Source organism: Acanthochromis polyacanthus, chromosome 3 (assembly GCF_021347895.1).
Source record: "Acanthochromis polyacanthus isolate Apoly-LR-REF ecotype Palm Island chromosome 3, KAUST_Apoly_ChrSc, whole genome shotgun sequence".
Classification (NCBI taxonomy): domain Eukaryota; kingdom Metazoa; phylum Chordata; class Actinopteri; family Pomacentridae; genus Acanthochromis; species Acanthochromis polyacanthus.
The window spans coordinates 42,584,750-42,605,034 of record NC_067115.1 but is presented as its reverse complement, the minus strand read 5'-3'; the positions used below and the strand labels follow the sequence as shown (position 1 = coordinate 42,605,034).

Genomic DNA, 20,285 nt, shown 5'->3' with positions numbered 1-20,285 from the left:
GATCTAATAAAGTTAATCATAGCCATAACTGAGTCCATTGTATTTTTCAACTCACCACTGAGTCGGGCGCACAGAACGCTCTGGTGGATCAAGCAGTGGAGTGATGTCATCTTCGGTGCGATAGCGTGCAATCGTGCAGCCAGGCCTTTGATGCTCCCCGACATAGATGGAACACCGTCTGTTACTAGCATGTTAACCTGCTCCAAATTAAGCTTGTTGTCTTTGAAAAAAGCAACAATCTTATTGAAGACGACTTCACCTGTTGTCTGTCCTTCCAGTGGTATTAGTCCCAGAATGTCCTCTATGAAAACGTCCCCATCAAAAAAACGCACAAATAAACACAGCTGAGACATGTCAGAGTTATCTGTGGACTTGTTCACAGCCAGTGAAATAACAGCAGCTTTCCTTAGTTCACCCAAAAGAGTTTCAAAGATGTATGTGGCTAAAACATCTATTCTTCTTGCTGTTGTTGTATCTGACACGGGTATTGACTTGATAGAAGACATCACTTGCTCTTTCACTTTATCGTCTGTCACCACCTGAATGAATGAATGGATGAACAAACGCATGAATGAAAGAATGAATGAATGAACGAATGAATGTATGAATGACATTTTTATTAACAGCATGGATGTACTGTACAATTCAATTATAGTGGAGGCAAATGGGAAACGAAACATATACAAACCTCTTCAAGAGCAGCAAGCATGCATTCTTTTATCATCTCCGCATCTTTGAACGTATTTTTCTTCTTGCCAAGGATCCATGCAACACGGAGAGAAGCCGTAGTTGCTCTCTCCTGGACTGTGCAAGCCCGAGTGAAGTTACTGCGTGTTTTATTATAGCTTTCAGTGAGCTTTTTAATCTTTTCCTTGCGCAAATCTGAACCTGGGGGATAGTTAGCATCGAACTTGTCATGGGTTGTGATGAAGTGCCTCTGAAGGTTGTATTCTTTTGCGACAGCATTTACTTGGTTACAGAGCAAACACATCGATCTGCCCTCAGGAGTTTCAATGTAGGCATATTTGCCTGTCCAATCGGCATTAAACCGGCGATTTTCCAAATCAACCTTCCTTTTTTTAGTTTCGATAGCGACATGCTCACCGAGGCTTCTTCCTTTTTCTCCTCCTCCTCCTCCCGCTCCTCCTGCTCTGCAATCCTTCTTTTTCTGCTGTCGGTAGGTAGAGAAGCATAGCACTGCACAATGCCACAGCGCCCCCTACCTTCCCAGGCAGTGTGAAACATAAGGATGTGTACATGTAGGATGTGTACATTTGGCGGACGTCTGTGTTTTTTTCTTTTTGGCAATCTTCTGTGGGCCGGACCAACATGCATGGCGGGCCTGATCTGGCCCGCGGGCCACCAGTTGAATAGCCCTGGTGTAGATAATCAAACTAGGAGCATCCTCCCTATTGGCATCGAATCCGCCGTTTATTTGCAGGAGCTGGTAAAACACACTGGTATTACTCTCACAGTCGTGCAACGTGGTAACCTCCAGATAATGCTAAAAACACAAAAAAATTTATTCAGCACGGAGGTTAAACTTAATTAGCATTTTGCTAGCAGATTTTAAACTGGTCATCTTACCACGGCAACCGGACACAGCAGACTGAGACCGCAATGTGGGGGAACACACCCCAAGTCTGCAGGGGCCCGGACGTTGTGCGTCCACGCCATACCCGGTGGTCACCGTGGGAACCAAATATGTAATATGAGATGGCAAGTGGAAATCATACAGGTGAATAGTTAACGGTGAACTGAGACACATTGTGAGGAAGAGAGGATGGGCTCCTAATATGGTGTCTAGAGCTGCATGATATTGGAAATATGTGCGATATGCGATATGGGTGTCAAGAACTGCGATATCGATATATATTGCGATATTGGATATTAGTGCTGTTGTCCGATGTGATAGCCACTTGTTTCTCTTCTTGCAACCCCCTGTACATCAAGACATCCCACAGGACAGCCGCTATATTTTCACCGGTGTGGGAGTCCGGAAAGTAGGAGACTTCTAAGCAGCGTGTTTTCAGATCAAAGTCATTTGTGAGAAAGTGAACAGTAAAACAGATGTAGGGCTCAGAAGTACGACTGGACCATAAATCTGTGGTGTTTGCAAAGAAATCCACATTATTAAGCTCCGCTTTTACAGACCCCAAGCATGCCTCGTACATCTGTGGAATGGCGACTTGGTAAATAGTTCTTTGATGGCACTTGGTATTTGTGGTCAAATTCTTTCAGCGTATCCAAAAAACCTTCTTTGCACACGACGTTAAAAGAGACTGTGCATTTCACGATATAACGTGTAATGGCCGCAGTTAAACCTTAGTGGCGCTTGGAAGTTTTTTCATATGGTGTAACAGAAAAAAAAATTTTCACCAATTGTTGTCTGTGTGCTTGCCTTTCGTTTGTCTGCCTTCATGGGAGTAGCTCGTGGTGTTTTAGATTGTAAGAAAACGGCATACAGTTCCTTGTGGTTGTGTTCGAGGTGGCTGTGCAAATTTGTAGTGTTTCTTTGCGACGTAGCCACAATTTTTCAGCATGACTTGCAAAGTTCTTGCGTCTGTAACTCGTCCTGTCTCCTCAAGCCGTAGTACTCCCAAATTTTGGAGGTGTGCTGTTTTTTAGGCACAAGTTGTTCGTAACAGTCGTCTTTCTCGTGTCCTGCCATGTTGTGTTGTGGCACTGGTAGCAAAAGTGCTATTCGGGGTGGGGGGAGGGGGGTTTAAGGTCGCGCTCAATTGGTCACAAGTAAACGTCTATGCATGAAATATGAACAACTAAAAATCAAAAATATCTGTCCGACCTTCTGATTGAAAGGTCAATATCAGCATGTGGGATAGGTGGTATCAAAAAATACAAGGCATCATGTGAAATTACAGGAATTTCCCTAAATTTTGACACCAAGCACAACTTGCTTCTATAAACCCTTCTCTGTTTAATGTATTTTAATTAATGAATCCGAATGTCGGACAGATATTTTGGATTTTTAGCTGTTCATGTTTCATGCATTACATACCATAGCACTTTCATTTTATACATATCCAGTCCTTAGATAGTCAAATTAAACCACATAAAATTTCTAATGGATATGATGATTAGTTTTTGTGTAATGGGTGGCCAAATGTAGCAGTTTAGAAGTTTGTGATGAATAAAATCGCAACTTTGTCATTCTCTGTAACATGCAATTATGTATATAAATTAAATATTTTCACATTTCTGAGGACTATAGGTCACTGTGAAATGATTCTGAAATTTCAGATCTTTATCTTTTGTTGTTCAGAAGTTATAGAAGTCTGAAAATAGTCGAAAATTTCAAGTCTTAATTTTGGCCGTAATTTTAGGGTACCCCCCTACCTACTTCAAATGGCCATAACTTTGAAACTAATGGCAATAAAGCATTCAAATTTTGGATTTTCCCATCATATATCAGGGTTCTCGCCAGGATTTTTTCAGCGTAACAGCAGGTCCTCCTGCACGTGCGCGCAATAAACAGGAATGCGCATGCTCGCGCAATAGACGGGAATGCACATGTGCGCATGCACAATAGACGGGAACGGGTCAATCGACAGGAAAGTACGGCTGAGGTGGGGAGACATAAATTAACCTAGATAGGCACCCAGTTGATAAAAACAAACGCACATGGCGTTATCTGTCAAAATAACAGCGCAGCGGCCCTAATCACAGTGTTAACCCTTCCTGTTCGGCCCGTGGTCAGGAAGCCCGGGGTTAACCCCCTTCACTTCCTCAGCAGCAGTAGAGGCAAAGACACAGGAGCCCAGCCGTATTGAAGAACACTGCAGCCTTTATTGTCTATAAACAGTGGCTGAACCGCACAGTACCGACAACCCAGCAACTACACACCTCTCCACCTCTACCGACTGCCGTCTCGGACTGCATTCAAGGTAGCTTGGACATCTCGCTCTCCCCCTCCCTCCCCCTCCCTCCCACACACACATGCTGCTCTCTCTCCCTCTCTCATGACGGAGCCACACATTTCCATAACAGCAGCGTAATCTTTGAAATGCGCTGGCGTAGCGGCCCTAATCACAGCATAATCTTTTAAACTGAGCGTAACAGGCCGTTAAGACTGCGTAACAGCCTGTTAGACAGTGTAACGACCCGTTACGCTGAAATGCGCTGGCGAGAACCCTGTATATAATGTACCAAATGTATGTAAAAACTTAGCAAAAATCTGAGAGGGTCAGGTGGGGACCACTGGTTGAAATGATACTGAATGACCCTCTTGCGTCTGTGACTCGTCCTGTCTCCTAAAACCGTAGTACTCCCAAATTTTGGAGGTGCGCTGTTTTTTAGGTACAAGTTGTTCGTTACAGTAGTCTTTCTCGTGTCCTGGCGCTGGTGGCAAAAGTGCTATTCGGGGTGGAGGGAGGGAGGTTTAACCTAGAGTCCCTATATTAAGAGAGTAGCGACATGACGGGTCCAAAAAATTTTGGTCACGTGATCTATGGGCGCCGTTTTGTTTCCAATTCATGAACGCCGAGTTTTCCTGTTAACGTTGTTTACACCGCGGAGAGTAATTCTAGGTCTTTATTCGCTTCCTAAATACCTGAAAAATGACGGGCTGTTGTGCCTTTGGGTGCACAAATCGATCGGAGAAGGGATTCCACATGTTTAGATTTCCCAGTAATAATGAAAGAAGGAAACTGTGTGAAAATAAAATCCGGAGAGTGGGATGGAAACCGACTTCATCATCGTTTTTTGCCAGGTTAGTCCCATGTATGTACTTTCATGTTATGATGTATGGGTGAATGACAGATATCAAAGTTTGATGTGATTTTAGGCAGTTGTAGTTATTTTGACTTTGACCATTTTCATACATGGAGATGTATGAAATACGGGCCGTCTTGAGATGTGCAAATGTATTTTGCTAAATTCACTGAAGCTGCAAACTCGATGATAGAAACATTATACACCCATGGAAAGCTTAGATTCTCATGAATCCACCGGTATAAATCACTTTCAGATGTGATTACCACAGCGGGTAATATAAACACATTTGTCCAACAAACAGCAAATAACAAACAGCACAACTCACCTTTGAAGGCTCATAACTACTCACAGATGAAAATATTCCACTAAAAACGGCCATAATTCAACCTTGGACATCCAGACAAAACAAGCCAGTAAAATATTTTGTCCAAAACATGTCTTGAAATCAGTAAGCAATCCACAAATAGCTAGTTTTCGTGAATGTGCACCTCGCGCTGCGCGTCCCATATTTGGGATAGGCTCCAGTAGAGTTCCTGTGTCCTCTAAATTGTAAAAAAAAATCATTATTCTTGATAAGCAATCATCCTTTTTTACTTTTGAACAATGACTAGAAAGCTTAGAATGTAAAAATCCAAATAAAACACATAGCGCACGCTAAGCGAGTACACACACAGTCACGGGTGCATTAGTGCGTGGCACAATGAATGGAAACAAAATGGCGTCAAATCCCCAGTTGTCGCTACTCTCTTAATATTTTTTATTTTGATTATTTAGCTTTACAATATACAGTGATAATAAAATAAGGCAATAGCATTAGATAATATTAATAAAAGAGAACAAAAATTAACACTGAAGAATTAAAGGTAAACTGAAAAGAGAGAGAGAAAAGAAGAGGAAAAGAAAAGAAAAAAACACGAAAAAAAAAGAAAGAAGGGGAAATATATGTATACATACATACATCACATATATACATGCCAGGGGGGGTTGGACACATCACATACACACGTGGACAAAATTGTTGGTACCCCTCAGTTAAAGAAGGAAAAACCCACAATTCTCACTGAAATCATTTGAAACTCACAAAAGTAACAATAAATAAAAATTTATTGAAAATTAAATAATCAAAAACAGCCATTACTTTTGAATTGTTGATTCACATAATTATTTAAAAAAACAAACTAATGAAACAGGCCTGGACAAAAATGATGGTACCTCTATAAAAGATTGAAAATTATTTGACCAGAGTGACATGATTAACTCAGGTGTGTCATTTAATTGACATCACAGGTGTTTCCAAACTCATAATCAGTCAGTCTGCCTATTTAAAGGGAGACAAGTAGTCACCCTGCTGTTTGGTGAAAAGGTGTGTACCACACTGAACATGGACAACAGAAAGCGAAGGAGAGAATTGTCCCAGGACATCCGAAAAAAATTATAGACAAACATCTTAAAGGTAAAGGCTATAAGACCATCTCTAAACAGCTTGAAGTTCCTGTGACAACAGTGGCTCATATTATTCAGAAGTTCAAGACCCACGGGACAGTAGCCAACCTCCCTGGACGTGGCCACAAGAGGAAAATTGATGACAAATTGAAGAGACGGATCGTTGGAATTGTATCCAAAGAGCCCAGAGCAACCTCCAAAGAAATTAAAGGTGAACTCCAAGGCCAAGGTACATCAGTGTCAGATCGCACCATTCGTCGTTGTTTGAGCCAAAGTGGACTTCATGGGAGACGACCAAGGAGGACACCACTGCTGAAAAAAACTCATAAAAAAGCCAGACTGGAATTTGCAAAAATGCATGTTGACAAGCCACAAAGCTTCTGGGAGAATGTCCTTTGGACAGATGAGACCAAACTGGAGCTTTTTGGTAAGGCACATCAACTCTATGTTCATAGACTCAAAAACCAAGCATACGAAGAAAAGAACACTGTCCCTACGGTGAAACATGGAGGAGGCTCAGTAATGTTTTGGGGCTGCTTTGCTGCATCTGGCACAGGGTGTCTTGAAAGTGTGCAAGGTACGATGAAATCTGAAGACTATCAAGGCATTCTGGAGAGAAATGTGCTGCCTAGTGTCAGAAAGCTTGGTCTCAGTCGCAGGTCATGGGTCTTCCAACAGGACAACGATCCAAAACACACAGCCAAAAACACCCAAGAATGGCTGAGAGAAAAGCGTTGGACTATTCTAAAGTGGCCTTCTATGAGCCCAGATCTGAATCCCATTGAACATATGTGGAAGGAGCTGAAACATGCCATTTGGAGAAGATACCCATCCAACCTGAGACAACTGGAGCTGTTTGCTCATGAGGAGTGGGCCAAAATACCTGTTGACAGCTGCAGAACGCTCATTGACAAATACAGAAATCGTTTAATTGCAGTGATTGCCTCAAAAGGTTGTGCAACAAAATATTAAGTTATGGGTACCATCATTTTTGTCCAGCCCTATTTCATTAGTTTTTTTTTTTTTTAAATAATTATGTTAATCAACAATTCAAAAGTGATGGCTGATTTTGATTATTTAATTTTCAATACATTTTTATTTATTGTTACTTTTGTGAGTTTCAAGTGATTTCAGTGAGAATTGTGGGTTTTTCCTTCTTTAACTGAGGGGTACCAACAATTTTGTCCACGTGTGTATGGTTATGTACTAGGGGTGCAAACAGTTAATTATTAATCAGGCATTTACCAGACATTGTTTGATTAAAAAATTGCAATTAATTCAAAAAGGAGTTCAGCTTCTCAACAAAAAATTGCCTCTTATCAATTGATGGATCATCGGTTGATAAGATGAATGTACACTTATAATATATACACCTTTATCCATACATATCTGCACAAATACAGACCACATACTAATATGTACCTCTGCATACACACACACATATATAGAAACACACCAATTCCTCAAAATATACATGTACATATAGACACAAAGACACATGATGAAATGCATTAAGTTGTTATTTTAAGGAAATTACAGGCTGCTTGATAAGTTTTCACAGCTTTAGAATTAAACGCATATTTTATCAAATTAAGGTGCTGAGAAATTTCATTTTCAAAATATTGTCCATTTGGTTTTGCTTTTGACCATTTAGTTTTATGTATATGGTATTTTGCCAGCATAATTAGAGTTTGAACCAAAAAGGAGAAGTTTCGGGGCAGATCTGGTTTATCAAAATAAAATATGATGTTCCTCTCTTGGAGGCTGATCAGATATCCAGTTTTATCATAGATGAACTGCTGTATATGGGACCATAATTTCCTACTGTATGAACAGTTATAAAACAGATGAGAAATAGTTTCTATTTCAGTCTGACAGAAGTCACATTTGTAGTCTATATCCAATTTGAATCTTTCTAATGTTTTCTTAACAGGGTATATATTATGTAATATTTTAAAAGAGACCTCTTTAACTTTATTATATATACAAAGCCTCTCGCCAACAGCCCACACCCTTACCCAGTTTATTTCATCGTGCACTGTATTCCAGAATGCAGTTGCAATCGGTCTTTTAATGGGTTGAATGAGATTCCTAATATATTTATTTGGACAGGTTTTTTCTCTGACGTTGATTCCTCCTACATATAGCTTATTACAGTTAACTTGTGTTGGGATATTAATTGAATAATTTTTGAATAGTTGTAGAATTCCTTTTGGAATGGCATTACAGACTTTAATATATTCTTTAAGAGAAATTGGAGTTTTATATATAGTGCAGAACTCATTATATGGGACTATTTCACCTTGCTGATTAATGAGTTGATAGGCCCATTTTATTCCACTGTCAAACCAAGTTTTTATAAATAAAGACCTATTACGATACTTTATATATTGATTATTCCATAGGGTGCAGTTGGTTGGCGAGAAGCCACATTTGTGAACCAGCCCCCAGGAGAGAAGAGTTTGTTGGTGAAAATTTGAGACTTTAATGGGTAGTTTCTCTGGTTCATAATCAGGGGCGGCATGGCTCAGTAGGTAGAGTGGCCGTCTTGTAACTGGAAGGTTGCCGGTTCGATCCTCGGCCTGTCGTGCTCATGTCGAGGTGTCTCTGAGCAAGACACCGAACCCCTAATTACTCCTGATGGGTCGTGGTTAGCGCCTTGCATGGCAGCTCCTGCCATCAGTGTGTGAATGTGTGTGTGAATGGGTAAATGTGACATATCATCATGTAAAGCGCTTTGGATAAAAGCGCTATATAAATACAACCATTTAATCACATTTTAGCAAAAATTCTCGTCCCCCCAATTGATTAAAAATATATTTTGGGATCGTGTTCCATAAATTATCTTTCTCTTTGGCCAATCAACATAGCCAATTGATTTTAAATGCATTATTCACAGTCTCAAAACTAAGCACATCTAGCCCCCCATTTCCTTTTGGATTACAAAGTATGTCTTTTTTCAAATAATGGACTTTATTCCTCCATATAAAATTGAAGAGCAATTTGTCAAGTTGTTTACATATTTTGTTTGGCATGTCCATTGATAGAGATATGTACACTGACCTTGAGATGCCTTCAGCTTTGGCTGGTAGGTCTCTGCCATAAATTGAAAGGTCTCGCATTAACCAAAAATTAAATTTTGTGGTAATTTGTTTAAGTATTGGGTTATAATTCAAGTTACAGCACTCAATCTGATCTTCATTAATGGTTACTCCAAGGTAAGTGAATGTTTTCTTTACTAGAATGCCATGTATCTCAAGGTCATTACATTGTTTGATTGGTAGCAATACTGATTTACCCACATTCATTTTCAATCCTGACACATCTGAGAACTTTTGAATACTATCAATCACTACATCTACCCCTGCTCGATTATTAATAAACACCACTGTATCATCAGCAAGCTGGGATATTTTGAACTCTCTGCCAAATGCCCGAATACCATGAAAATCACACATTTTAATATGGGTAGCCATCGTCTGTGCAACAAGTAGAAAGATGTAAGGGCTAATTGGACAGCCCTGTTTAATTCCTCTTTGAATTAAAAACCTAGGAGAAGTTCCACAAGCTAATTTTATGGAGCTATTGCACTATGCTATTGCATTATATAGTGTTTTAATCACATTAATAAATCTCTGCCCAAATCCGAGAGTTTCTAAAGTTTTTAACATAAATGTATGATCGACAGTATCAAACGCTTTGTAAAAATCAACAAATAAGATAAAACTGTCTTCAAATATGTATTCATTATAATCCAATAAATCCAGAATTAACCTCACGTTATTTATAATATATCTGCCAGGCAAAAAAAAAGATTGCTCTTCGTCAATCACCTCTGTTAATCTTCTTTTAAGTCTCTTTGCAAAGATTGAAGCTAAAATTTTAGTATCGTTATTAAGTAAGGTTATTGGTCTCCAATTTTCAAGATTCATTTTATCCTTATGTGGTTTCGGAATTAATTTTATATGACCTTGTTGTAAAGACGGTGGTAGTTGACCTCTGGCAATCGCTTCTTCAAAAACTTGGACCATAAAGGGGGCAAGAGACTCTTTAAAATGTTTATAAAATTTGCTTGTCAGGCCATCATTACCAGGACTTTTATTGTCTTTGAGAGAGTCAATAGCTTCTAGTACATCATCTATTCTGATTTTGTCATCACATTTATTTCTGAAATTCTCATCAATTTTTTCTATGTTATGTTCAATCTCCTGACAATAAAAGTCCATTTTATTGTTATCAAGATCTTCTTTTGCATATAATGTCCTATAGAAAGTGGCAACATATTTTGCAGTTTTTTTTCTCATCATCACATACTTCATCATCAATTTTGAGTCTACTTATTGTAGATAATTCATAGTTCCTTTTTTCTAGGTTGAAAAAATATTTAGTGCATTTTTCTCCTTGTTCAAGCCACCTTCTTCTTGACCTGATGAAGGCACCCTTGGCTTTTTCTTCATAGATTTGATCGAGGGAACCTTGCAGAAGTTCGAGATCTGTCTGTTCCTGATCAGTTAAAGTTACCTTTTCAGTCAATTTCATAATTCCAGTCACTATTTGTGTTTCTTTTTCTTTCTTTCCTTTAAACATTTGCTTACTTCCTTCAATAGTCAGCTTTCTTATTTCGAATTTCATTAGTTCCCAAGATTGCCTGTATTGATTTGTTGTTGTAACCATTCTCCAGTGATTTTCGATTATTTTCTCAGTTTGTGTTTTAAATCCCTCATCACAAAGTAGGTTTCCATTAAATTTCCAATAATCTGAATTAAATTTATTCTTTTTAGGTAAAAGGTTTATGACTATTGTGATCGCCTTATGGTCAGTAAATACTGTTGGTAAAATTTCAGTTTTTTCTACATTTTCAGTTAGACTCGATGAGATCAGCCAAAAATCTAAGCGGGATTGTATCGACATGTCTTTATTGTTCCATGTGTACATTCTTGCCTCTGGATGTTTTTTCCTCCAAATATCAATTAGGTCCATTCTACTACAGATATGATTTAATTCATTTATTGTTTCAGACTTTGGTGGCAGTCTATCTTTACTGTCACTCATTGCCATGTTAAAGTCTCCACCCCATATTACTTTAGCAGAGGGGAACTTTGTTTTCCATATATTTATTTTATTTTCTATAGTTTGAAATAAAGTTGTGTTTAATTTCTTATTGTTTGTTGCATAGATGTTTATCAAAATAAGTACCACATTAGCAGTTTTTGTAATCAATATAATCCATCGACCCTCATTATCAGTAATATGTTTAATAATTTGCCCTCCACACTTTCCCCTTAAGACGGCAACCCCTGCTGATCTGTTACTACAAAATGAGAACCATATGTCTTTCCCCCATTGATTTTTCCAATATGCTACATCCGATTCTAATGCATGTGTTTCCTGTAAAAAAATAAAAATCTGATTGTTTTCCTTGACAGAATAGAAACAAACTTTTTCTTTTAAATCATTCCTAATCCCCCTGACATTTATTGATAATAAAGATATGGACATACACACTAAAAGAGAGAAAAAAAATACTAAAAAAAAAAGGAAAGAAAAAAATCCTCTCTTAGGATAGGATTCCAACCGAGCAGGCCAGTGGCATCTGCGGCACCTTCTAAAGTTCATAATGAAGGAAGCTATTGATTTCAGTCAACATCATTTGTCTTTGTAGTAATTAAATTCCATTTAGTTCTATAAATGACAAAAGGTAGTCATTCAGCTCAGGAACTCATAACTAACCTGGTTTTCTTGGTTTCTTCTATTCATTAATATTGATTTCTCCTCCTTCGATGAAAGCTCGTCCTCCTACAAAGTAAGCTTTTTTGTTTGCCTCACGTGCACTTTTCACGTAGGGCCACAGTTTCATTCGTCACCTTTGGATAGGTCCACCTTGAACCGCAGGCCGTGTTGTTCCATGTAGGGCGATGTCTTCACTGCTTCCCAGACAGCATCTCTGCAGTTTTGATGTACAAAGTGCATGATTATTGTGCGCGGTCTGGACCCATCGTCTGAGGCGACCCGTTTCCCCATGCGGTGCGCACGGTCAATATCACGTTCGAGCCACTCTTTCATTCCAGGTACCAAGGACTGGCAAATGTTTGTGACTTTCTCTCGTACGTTCTCCTCCCGGGTGGACTCGGGCACTCCATCCAGTCTCAGATTGTATCGCCGCATACGGGTTTCAGCAGCGTCCATCCTTCTATAAATGTCTGTGCTGAACCGCTCCACCTGAGTGACTCTCTGCTCCGTCGAGGTCACCCGCTTGGTAACATCCTTTAAATCTGCTGACACACGCTCAAACTTGCTCTCCAACACCATGATTCTGCTCTCAATAGAGTCCGCTCTGCTATTTATTAGCGTTTTGAGATTTTCAAATTGGGCAAGCAAGGCTGAGTCTACTTCAGTTTCCATGGCTTTCTTTTTTGTTGCTGGAGATTTCGTTGGTGTAGTTGGCAAAGGTGGAAACTTGTTCTCAAAGCTATCTACATAATCATGACGAGCTGCGCCAAGCGACCGTGCAGCTTGGCTCATGCTCCCGTGTCTTTTAGTGCCACCCCGTGTCATATTAACTCTTTGCCCGCGTGGATACATTTAGAGGCAATGTTCACTGATGAAAAGCAATAATAAAGTTTCCTTTGTTACTTTACACGGGCTTTGGTGCGCAGCGTCTTCACTGGCTCTCACTCACGCCGCCATCTTGCTTGCAGCCCCTCAACAATCCCCTCCATAAACATTGAGCTACTCTCTTAATATAGGGACTCTAGTTTAACCCTAGGGGTGTTGGGGGGGCGTTTTTCACTAATTCTGATTTTACCTTTATATTTCACCTCGTGCTTTGCTTGGTATCTTTTTTAGCACAACATCACCTGTCTGATTCTATAATTATTTATACATTTGATATAATGTATGAACACTCTTGACCTAAAATTGCAGACAAAACACAAAGTTCGAGTAGAAAAAAGTTAGATTTTAGATTTTTTACTGTGAACTACCATAAATATGTGTAACGAACCCTTTTCGGAACTTAGAATGCAAGTATGAAGTGTCTATATAATAAAACAATTTGCAAATTTAGCAATCAACACAGTTATATACCATTATTTGCACCAAAATACAGGAAAATTTTAGGCGCTTTTGCACAACTATTTACAAAATCATCAGGAGTCACAATAAAATTGTACATAAATTCATTTGTTCCACTCCAAAAGACTTTTTCTGTCCACCACAGTCTCTGCAATGGCAAAAACAATTGAATGGGTTCTAGGACCATGGGGAGAATCTGGAGTCCTGGTTTACTCCATTGCTAGAACATGTTCATTCTTTTTTTATTCTTATTTTATTACATCTGAAGCAAAGTGTACATTTTCTGTGCATCTTGTGTCTTCTGTGTCTGACAGAGCAGAGAGATCTGCAGTCAACAGACGTACTGCTCTGTGAGGGAGAGAGAGGAGAGGAGACTGCAGGTGTCAGCTGCAGTCAGAGGGCAAGGAGAAGGAGGGGGGCTCAGGGGTACAGTTAGGACAAGAGAACTGTCCCCTGACTAAAAAACATGGCGGAAAGTTCCAGAATTGGGCTATGACCGTCTCTCCTCTGTGTATTTCTAAAACGCCGACAAATATGCTCAGAGTGAAGCGCGTCTGTGTCGCAACGTCCCAGCCCAGCCAGCGTTTCTCTGCTCCCAGCAGGGAGTCGCACAAATGTTTGTTTTTCACAGGTCATTGCCAAAGACTCAAAAGCACAAGAGAACTACCCCTTCTTCTTTCTCAGATAGTTTTTGTCGGCTACAGAGAAGGCTTCACACTTCTTCTTCTTTTCCTTTCGGCTTTTCCCTTCAGGGGTCGCCACAGCGAATCAGTTGCCTCCATCTAACCCTGTCTGCTGCATCCTCCTCTCCCACACCAACCACCTTCATGTCCTCTTTAACCACATCCATAAACCTCCTCTTTGGTCTTCCTCTAGGCCTCCTGCCTGGCAGTGGGAAACTCAGCATCCTTCTGCCAATATATTCACTCTCTCTCCTCTGGACATGTCCAAACCATCTCAGTCTGGCCTCTCTGACTTTATCTCCAAAGCCTCTAACATGTGCTGTCCCTCTGATGTACTCATTCCTGATCCTATCCATCCTGGTCACTCCCAAAGAGAACCTCAGCATCTTCAGTTCTGCTACCTCCAGCTCTGCCTCCTGTCTTTCCCTCAGGGACACTGTCTCCAGACCAAACAACATGGCTGGTCTCACCACAGTTTTGTAAACCTTTCCTTTCATTTTAGCTGAAACTCTTCTATCACACATCACACCTGACACTTTTCTCCAGCCGTTCCAGCCTGCCTCTACACCATTCTTCACCTCTTTTCCACACTCTCCATTGCTTTGTACTGTTGACCCTAAGCACTTAAAATCCTCCACCTTCTTGATCTCTTCTCCCTGTAACCTCACTCTTCCACTTGGGTCCCTCTCATTCACACACAGATACTCCATCTTGCTGCGGCTAACCTTCATTCCTCTCCTTTCCAGGGCAAACCTCCACACCTCTAGCTTCTCCTCCTCCTGTTCCCTGCTCTCACTACAGATCACAATGTCATCTGCAAACATCATAGTCCATGGAGACTCCCGTCTAACCTCGTCTGTCATCCTGTCCATCACCATAGCAAACAAGAAGGGGCTCAGAGCTGATCCCTGATGTAGTCCCACCTCCACCTTGCACTCCTCTGTCACACCTACAGCACACCCCACCACTGTCTTACAGTCCTCATACATGTCCTGCACCACTCTAACATACTTCTCTGCCACTCCAGACTTCCTCATACAAAACCACAGTTCCTCTCTGGGCACCCTGTCATAAGCTTTCTCCAGATCTACAAAGACACAATGCAGCTCCTTCTGACCTTCTCTGTACTTCTCTATCAACATCCTCAAAGCAAATATTGCATCTGTTGTACTCTTTCTTGGCATGAAACCATACTGCTGCTCACAGATGTTCACCTCTGCCCTTAGTCTAGCTTCAACTACTCTTTCCCATAGCTTCATCGTGTGGCTCATCGGATTTATTCCTCTGTAGTTGCCACAACTCTGCACATCTCCCTTGTTCTTAAAGATGGGCACCAGCACACATCTCCTCCATTCCTCAGCCATCTTCTCACTATCTAAGATCACACACACTAGCGTTTAACCGACTAGTAAAATACTAACCGTTTAATAAATGAGTCGACAATTAACCGATTAAACGACTAGTCCGCACATCCCTACCCTGTACTCCTGTCTACTCTCTTCAGTCCTCTCAGTGTCCCACTTCTTCTGAGCTAACCTTTTTCTCTGGATCCACTCCTGTACCTCCTCATTCCACCACCAAGTCTCCTTATCTCCTTTCCTACCAGATGACACACCAAGTACTCTCCGACCTGTCTCCCTGATCACATTTGCTGTAGTTGTCCAGTCATCTGGAAGCACCTTCTGACCATCCAAAGCCTGTCTCAACTCTTTCCTGAAAGGCATACAACACTCTTCCTTTTTCAGCTTCCACCATTTGGTCCTCTGCTCTGCCTTTGCCCTCTTCATCTTCTTCACCACCAGGGTCATCCTACACACCACCATCCTATGCTGTCTGGGTACACTCTCACCTGCCACTACTTTGCAGTCACTGATCTCCTTCAGATTACACCGTCTACACAAGATGTAGTCTACCTGCGTGCTCCTATCTCCACTCTTATAGGTCACACTATGTTCCTGCCTCTTCTGGAAGAAAGTATTCACTACAGCCATTTCCATCCTTTTTGCAAAGTCAACCACCATCTGTTCTTCTGCGTTCCTCTCCTGGATACCAAACCTGCCCATGACCTCCTCATCGTCTCTGTTTCCTGCACCAACATGTCCATTGAAGTCTGCACCAGAGCCCTAGAGATAGTAAGAGTTGCGACACTCCCATAGGGTGCCGTTGTACGCTTTCTTCCGGTCTACTTCCGGGTTGTGGAGGCTTGTTTAGTTCCTAGCACCGCTTCGACAGTGATAGCCACCGTTAATTTGCACTGCAGGTCGTTGAGTATATGTGGAGGTAAGTTGATGAAATGCCTACCTCTTTTGAATTGTCAACTGCCTATATTTTATCAGAGGCTCTTTATGATGCATATGCTGAGCTTTATTTGTATTTGCGCAGCGTAATTATATATATATTTTTTTATCTTGGTAGACGACCGAATTTCTGCTACTTTTTTTAGTTCGACTCTGCTGTTAGCTGTGAAGTTATCTCCAGGGATATATTGACGGATTAATTGTTGATGAGTCGCTACCTCTTTTTAATTTTAACGTCTTTATATCAGAAGCCCTTTGTGGTGCATACATTTATCTGTATTTGTGAATATTGGCAGATGACCGACTTTCAGGCATGGCCATGTGCTTGTTAGCTCTTCTTTGAAAGCTACCTAGCTACATCGCTACCTCTTTTTAATTGTCAAGACTACGTCCTTTATATGAGACCTTTTATAATACATAAACGTATACTTGTAAGTATTTAACAAATATATTTATTAATATCTATCATATCTATCTATCCGCCAGTATCCCGAGAGCCCTCACTGAAGACAGGAAGACCCTCATTGCTTCTCCCATTGTCAATAAAACATACTATTTCATTCATCAAAGCATGATGAGTTGTTATTCTTGAATATATATTTTGTGTATGTCTTAAAATGGTTATAGTGAGTCAACTCCTGCCTCATCAGAAGTGGCTGGACACTATCTGCTGAATGGACTGTTGTTACTCTGCTTTTCAATAACTCCCAGACTATGGGTAAGTGAATCAGAGAAATATAGACATTGTCTGGAAATACAATAATCCAGCTAGGCAAAAATTAACATCTTCAATCATCTTACATTTCTGTGTAAAAGTCGATTTTCCATGCTAACACGAATGTGAAACATTCCCTCCAAAACCCCAAAAGTGTCTTTAATATGTCACCTTACGGCTCAAAATGTAAAACTGACATTTACATACATACTCCAATGAATTAATAATCAAACAAGTACTTGGAGGTGTGATTTTATTCCTTTTTTACCGTGAAATCGCCGCTCTCAGTCCCATAGAAGGAAATGACAGCGCTGCCTGTTTGGAACTATTCAGGCTTACATGAACCACGTGACCGCCCCGCTGCGAGAGCATGAGTGTCGCAACTCTTACTATCTCTAGGGCTCTGGTCTGCACCAATGACAACTCTCTCACTTCTAGGAATGCTCTGCATCACTTCATCAAAGTCCAACCAGAATTTATCCTTCTCCTCCCGCTCACATCCTACCTGTGGAGCATACCCACTAACAACATTGAACATCACACCTTCGATTTCCAGCTTCAGGCTCATCACTCGATCTGACACTCTTTTTACCTCCAGGACATTCCTAAGAAACTCCTCCTTTAAGATAGCTCCTACTCCATTTCTCTTCCTATCTACACCATGATAGAACAACTTGAACCCTGCTCCTAAACTTCTAGCTTTACTACCTTTCCACCTGGTCTCCTGGACACACAGTATGTCCACCTTCCTCCTCTGCATCATGTCAACCAGCTCTCTACCTTTTCCTGTCATAGTTCCAACATTCAAAGTCCCTACTCTCAGTCCTAGACTCTTGGTGTTCCTTTTCTCTCTCTTCCTACGAACACACCTTCCTCCCCTCCTTCTTCGACCAACAGTCGTCCATTTTCCACTGGCACCCTGTAGGTCGACAGCACCGATGGTGGTCGTTGTTAAACCGGGCCTCGACCGATCCGGTATGGAAGTCATACATTTGATTCACATGTTTGATTTGGCCAAAGTTTTACGTCGGATGCCCTTCCTGACACAACCCTCTGTATTTATCCAGGCTTGGGGCCGGCACAATAACACAATCTCCTGTTTTGCCATGAAAATGATGGAAGTAACGCGCTCGACAAAAGAACGCTCTAAAGTAGGACGTTATTTCTCTGGTTTTACTGGGCCTATCAACACAATTCACTTGTAGAAAGTTCCAAATTCACACTTTGGCAGTCTCTGCTCTGTGTATTTCTGAGACGTTTCACTCTCAGAGAGCTCCTCTGTGTGGAGTGTGGAGCAGAGAGCGTCTCTGTCCCAGCGCTCCCACTTTGGAGCGTCTTTTCTCCCAGCTGGGAGCCGCAGAGCTGTTTGTTTTTCACACGTCACTGCCAAAGACACAAAAGCACAAGAGAACTACCCTCTCATGCTTCTCAGATTGTTTTTGTCAGCTACAGAGAAGGCTTCATACAATCTCCTGTTTTGCCATGAAAATGACGCACAAAATGCACTCGGTGACAGAACGCTCAAAAGTAGGACATTTATAATTTGTTATAACTATGGTGTCACTTGGCCTATCAACAAAATTCAAAAACTGGTAGAAAGTTCCAAATCCACACTTTCTACACAAGTTTGAAGGCAGACTCGTTGACCTGTCGTCTTCCTGCTATTTGCGCTGATGTGTCAGTATGCAAATTTGTGCAGCGTGCCTGGACTCCCAAGGGTTAAGGTCGCGCTCAATTCGTCACAAGTAAATGTCTATGCATGCAAAAAGCATGATTTATACATCTAAATAATCATAAAATTATTGTGCAACTTTGCGATATGGATATCGCACTTACCATTATTGCAAAAACGATATTTTTTTTCATATATCGTGCAGCCCTAATGCAGTCTGCGCGAATGGGCACAATTTATTACTGGACCGTGGACCAGTAAAGAGCAATTTTTTACTGGACCGAAACAGTTTTTACTGGACCGAATATTTTATGCACAAATGTACCAAAAGTTGATGTATAATTTAATTTTAATTATTGTGATACAAATTTACTACTTTATTAATTATGTTTGCAGGTATGTATGAAACCAAGATCAAGATTCTAGCTCAAGAAAGCCCCGAAACAGCCCATGCGTAGGTTTAAAGAGTAGAAGATAGAAACAAGTCAAATTTTTTCTTATATGTTGTTATTACACCTCCGGAGGCACGAACATCAGGTTAACAGGGTCCCAGATACAACACGACACCATGGGCGAAGAGAAATGACTGTTTTTATATAGAATAAACCATACAAAATTAACTATTGGATAAAGAAAAGCACTCATTTGAGATCAAAACATAAATCATGTACTCAACCATGCGAGAAGTACTATAAATCACAGAGCAATGTGGCTGGGTCAAGCAGAGCGACCTTGTAGAAGCGAAATGAGGTGTGGTTTATTTATTTTCTGTTTATATCATGCGTTTTTATCGCGTGATATCGCTGTTCACATGAGAGCCTCTCTGAGGAGCAGCCCTCCCCATCTGGACGGCGCGCCGCTGCGCTGCGCTGCGCTTGCTGTGTGCTTTGACTTTCGGAGCAAGATAGCGACGCTTCGTTCCGTTGCGCGATCGCATTATGTGCAACTTCGGAGTTACAGGAAAAAATTACACCGGACATGAGACCAGTAATGTAGTAAGTTTTACCGGACTTTTGGTACACAAATCGGATTTGACCGATGGTCCGACGTCATTGGCGCACACTGTAATGGTGTCTGTTAGTTGATGTTTGTGGAGTTTTAAAAACATGATCGTTGTGTTGATTGACCCTGGAAGCAAGACCAAAGTTTCCTGTTCAGTGGTGCTGGACGTGTTTATCTGAACTACTCCACACTGACAGGAACTGCATTGTGTTATCAAACAGTTTAATAATAAAACTCTGACAGAGGACTCAGTCATTCCGTCATTTCAGTCCAGAGACATAATTCCATGTATAGAGATCATTCATGGTCTAAAGAAAGTGCACGTACAGAGTTAGAGACTATAGAAGTAATGTGTTCAACTGCATTCCTCTATCAAAATGTTGGGTTTCACTGATGAGTCAAATCGACAGTACAGTAACCAGCAGTAAAATAAGAGTAAAATTAAAATCCAAATGTCCTGACAGGTTTGAAGGCTGAAGAGGACAGCAGCTTTATTCAGACAGATTTTACTGGATCCCCATCAAACCTGTCTGTGTGGTGTGTAGAAAAGTACCCAGTGGTGTTTACCGTTAGACTCTTTGTGATCCTGTATCCGCTATGGAACAACGTGTTCATAGAAATGTTCAGTCATTTGGAGATGCTTGTATCATTCCTGCTGCTATGTC

The 20,285-nt window shown here is 40.8% G+C and overlaps 1 protein-coding gene across 3 annotated transcripts in view; it reads left to right on the top strand.

Moving 5' to 3' along the window:
* LOC110972432 (zinc finger protein 391-like) overlaps window positions 1-20,285 on the top strand; it is a 240,306-nt gene that overhangs the window by 209,882 nt on the left and 10,139 nt on the right. The window lies entirely within an intron of this gene.